At 39.4% G+C, this 4,977-nt stretch overlaps 1 pseudogene across 1 annotated transcript; it reads right to left on the bottom strand.

The window, feature by feature from the left end:
• Positions 1 to 1,727: 1,727 nt before the first annotated feature.
• LOC307189449 (origin recognition complex subunit 6-like) lies at positions 1,728 to 2,491 on the bottom strand (annotated as a pseudogene). Its single transcript has one exon. The product of its transcript is annotated as an origin recognition complex subunit 6-like (transcript).
• Between the last annotated feature and the right edge of the window lie 2,486 nt (positions 2,492 to 4,977).

A 4,977-nucleotide genomic window follows, 5' to 3' on the forward strand; every position in this document is an offset into this window, starting at 1 on the left:
CTCTAGAGCCCACGAGCCACAAATATTGAGCCCGTGTGCCACGACTACTGAAGCCCGTGTGCCTAGAGCCCGTGCTCTGCAAGAAGAGAAGCTACTGCAATGAGAAGCCCATGCACTGCAACGAAGACCCAACACAGCCCAAAATTAATTAATTAATTAATTTTTTTTTAAGTACAAGCAGTCAAAATAAACATTTATCTACTACCACCTAAAATCCTCTCTTCTACCACCAGTGGTATACCCATTACATACAGGAATAATGGTCTAGAACATCATTGGCAGAACAGATGGAAATCTAAAGTGTGGACGTGAACTTCCGAAAATTTCATGGCAAACTAATTTGGCTTAGCAAACCAGGTTTTTCAGAATGAAGACTTTCTCTGAACCACGATCCACAATATGAAGATCCCCTCTCTGGACTCAGAGCCGAGCACAGGATGAGGAATAGGGAAGTACAGGAACCCAGTAAAGTCTAAGAGCATCTCAGTGAGCAGCATACTGAGAGTATTGGCATGGACAAAGATTTTAATGGGGAGGCAACAGGAAGCAAATAGCTGAAGTCTGAAGTTTACTTCGCATGTGCTATGTATCCCAAAGTGGCCGATGGGTCCCTCAAGTGCTATTCTACCTCCTCCGTCAAAGCCTTTATTTAGTGATAGTTTCATAATCCCCCTTAAAGCAGGTTCTGTGGATAAAATAAATTCAGCTTGACTTTTTCTTCTAATTCCTCTTTCTTATTTGGGAATTACTATTTTTAGCAGCACAATTTAGTTTCTCTTTATTCATGCATATGAAATGAAATAAAACTCATCCCTTTGGAAAATGATCTTAAAATTCTAGGACCTCAGATTTTATTAAAATCCCCCAGGTGCATATAATGACTTTAGATGTAGACTACACCATAGTCTTCTGTACATGATCTTATTTCAACCAACTCTCAAATAGGAAAAACAAAACAAAACACTGGTATTAAAAAAAAATTAAATAAACATGGATTTTGCATAATATATCCATATGGATTTAGACAATTAGGATGGCAAAGAAAAAGAGTTTCTGGTAGCTAAATGGATAAGAAACAAGCAGTTTCCTTCACACCAAGTAAAACTAAGAGTGCTGCAAAGAGGTTATTTTGAAGGCAGATTTCCACGAATTGTCAATCACTCTCGGTTAACAGAAAATTACACCCATATATTCTTAGAAATCTCTCAGTTCCCTCCTTACTGTGTAGTGCTTTGGTGGTAATGTTCCTCTTTGAGGTGGTGTTTGTTAAATACATGTGGCTCGATGTGAAAATGCTAGGGGATTTTTGCATACTTTCCTAGCCTAGATGCACATATGCTCTTAGAAATATTTTGCAGAGATAAATAATGGTTTAACACATGTTCTACATAATCTTTTTTTGCATATAGAAATAATATTTATTAACTTAGGTTGTACTATATATTTAGTCAAACCAAGAGATTAACACAAAAACAAGTAAAATCTTTAGACTCCATTCAGCTTGAATTTCATATTCTGGATAGGACAGGAGACCGTCTTTTGCTTAAAACAAAACAAGAAAGCAAAATAGCTTCAATGACATTTTGTAGGAGAGAGCAGACCTGTGGGGAGCCAAGGCTGAGCCAACCAGGCACTGTGGCTAATCTAACAAATTTGCTGCCCATGTGAGAGCCACCCTGCTCAGCCCCAATGCTGGCTTCTTTGCTATTAAGGATAGGATCCTTGTTATAAAAGTTCAAACAAATTTCCAAAGCCCTCACATCTTCCTTGAGGTGGCAGATGCACCGCTGGTTTGCAGTACAGGTGGTCCGGGAGCTGAAATCACTCTGTTGTAGCCTTTTGTGCTTTGACAGCATTTTCCAAAATTTTCCTTTTCCACTGTTCATAATCCTGTGTCAGATCTTCATCTTTCTGCCGTTTATGTGGGATCTCTACTACATTCTCTGTTTCCGTTGCTGAAGGTTCAACCACTGTCTTCTTTTTCTTCCATGGTGGAGTAGCTGAATCTCCAGGCTCTCTGTCGATCTGCTGCCCAGTCTTCTCTAACTGTTTACAGAGTCGATCAAACATGGCTTTTTTTACACCGGATGTGGCTGCCATTTTATTTTTGTCCACCTTTAGCTTTAGAATCTTGCATGCTGAAAGTAGTGCAGCAGTGGTGAAAAGCGGCCTGGGTAAGTCAAGATCCACCTGCTGTGTTTGTGGAAGACTGGACTCATAGCTTTGCAGTACCTTTGAAGCCATGTTCACTGCTTTTGCACAGCTAAACTGTACAGCTAGGTCTCTTATTCCAATATTCGAGTTCAGGCCCAGTAAACACTCAAAAGATTTAAGACAACTCTGATACATCTTCTTGTTCAAACCAGAAAGTTTAATTAAATAAGCCCTGTCCAAGGGGCACTTCATGCAGGAAGCTCAGCACCTCCGGCTCGGCGATGCCCAGGCGCGGGGCTAAACGCCGGATCGGACCATGTTCCATGGCGCGGACAAAGACTACCTACATAATCTTTTTGAATAGTGGAAATATTGCTCTAAAAATTAATAGCTCTTTAGAGGGAAAGGATTATTTTCTTGGTAGAAGAAACTATATATTGACAATAGCTCTTTTCAACATGTATAACTATTCCCTTTTTACTATTTTGCCTGAAACATCTGACAAATATTGCTTTTCTAGGACCCTTTATAAAGTATGAAGGCAATATCAGTTAGCCTCCCAGAAATTAATAAGCAGAGAAAATAATATTTTAATTAACGGTAGGGCCAGTACAAAAATATAACAATTTTTACTATGCACAGAAAAGGAATGATCTATACTATTATTAACTTTTAATGTTAATTGTACTATATTAACATGAACTTTCACATTCTTGCTTTCTACCCTCAGAGACTTTCATATTCATTATCTCCTTTCAGTTTCTATGAAATAAGACAGCAATATTACCCTGAATTTAACTATGAATAAGTGGAAGTCTAGAGAAGTTAAATACTTTTCCCCAAGTTACAAAGCAAGGTAGTAGTTAACTAGGACAAATTCTACCATTTTATCTTATGGTCAAATGAAATTATCAAACTATGGTGCATCTTCATACTGTGTATCAACCTTACAAGTTAGAGTGTCTCCTGCTCCTGCCATTTTTCTTCTTTGGAACCTTATGTATCACTTGAACACAGTCCCAAGAAAACCTCACTAATACTATATTACCTAATAGCATTTATTCAAGCTATGCTGTAAATGATCACCGTGTTGGGCAGTACTTTGAGGGAGATATCATTATTCCCATTTGACTGATGACAAAGCTGCGGCTCAGAGAGCTTAAGTCACGTGTGCACGGTCAGACAGGCAAGAATGGTTAGAGAAGTGCAGTGCTGGAATCTGGCTCCAGCAAACTGCAGAGCCAGCATCTTTGTTCCTCTCCAAGACTCCTCAAGTGAGGTCATGGAACTCCAGAGTCATTCTCCAGCAAATGGAATTGTTCAAATGTAGACAGGCTAAGAAACTGACTGAAGCTGGTCTTTATACAAGCTAGAAAATTACTTCGGTGAGTCAAATGAATTGTTATATTACAAAAAGATTATCCAAAAGAATACATCAAGCATTAATTAATGTCTCATAATGTCTTATAAAGAAAAATATTAGCAAGTTGTCATTAACCTCAGAGGTAATCTGAAAAGACCCAAAGTTATCCATAGTGATCACTGTGGTGCAGATCTCCTGAAGACTAATGATCCAAATCCAATTCTATTTGGGCAGGAATGTGCCTTTGTATACATATGTGGTTCCCAATCTGCTGTACTTCTCAGGACTCTGCTCTATTCCTCCCTCTGACTGTTGGACACTATGGCATCACCTCTCCAACTGATGTACAGTGACAGATCATCCCTCTGTCTAATCCCACTCCTATTTGGAATCACACATTCCCTGGATTAGAAAGCATTGTTTAATACTTCGGAGCAGCAAACAATATCAAATTGCATCTGAGAATAAAAAAGTAAGTAAGCAATACTGATTAGAAATAATCATTCTCTTTTGCAACACCTAGCCCATAATTGGTGTTCAGTTAAGTATCTGTGAAGCTGAACCCAATAATATCAAAACAGTTCAAGAGGAAGCTTACCCCAGGGAAGAGAGCCATATGTAAGATCCACAATGGATCATTGAAAATTCGGTGTACTTATGCTTAGAACCATAGAAATGGTGGAAGATTTAGAGACAGTTATATCACGTGAACAACTAAGGCCCAAAGAGATAGACCCAAGGTCACAAAGGTAATTAGTGGCAAAAGTGGGCCATGAACCAACAAGTCTTGGTCACATGCTCTTTCTAAAAACATTGTCATGTAGAAATGTATTTTTAAAATAAACTCAATTGTACTCTCAAATATGTGGTTACTGCAAAGCAGATCTCTAAGTACATGTATGTTTATCACATGCAGATAATTTTTAAATGCTGGATATTCCTAAGCCTGACCTGAGTCAAGAGACCTGGGTTCAAGTCTCAATTTTTTTTTTTTTTTTTTTTTTTTTTGTGGTACACGGGCCTCTCACTGTTGTGGCCTCTCCCGTTGCGGAGCACAGGCTCCGGACGCGCAGGCTCAGCGGCCATGGCTCACGGGCCCAGCCACTCTGCGGCATGTGGGATCTTCCTGGACCGGGGCACGAACCTGCGTCACCTGCATCGGCAGGCGGACTCTCAACCACTGTGCCACCAGGGAAGACCAAGTCTCAATTTTTAACTAGCCCCTTGATAGCAAGTCACTTTGCCATGCTGGATATTGGTCTCCTGAACTGTAAAATGAAGATGCCAGATGTAACTGTTAGGTTACAACTGACCAAAAAAAAAAAAAAAAATCAAACTGACTTAAGCAGAAAATTCAAACTGACTTATGTCCGGAAGTAGACATGTTTCAGATGGGTCTTAAACCAAGGATTGCATCATGTCACCGGGATCTAATCTTCTCCTATCTGCCTGCTATGTTC

The sequence above is a fragment of the Stenella coeruleoalba genome (genome assembly GCF_951394435.1).
Source record: "Stenella coeruleoalba genome assembly, chromosome: 7".
NCBI lineage: Eukaryota > Metazoa > Chordata > Mammalia > Artiodactyla > Delphinidae > Stenella > Stenella coeruleoalba.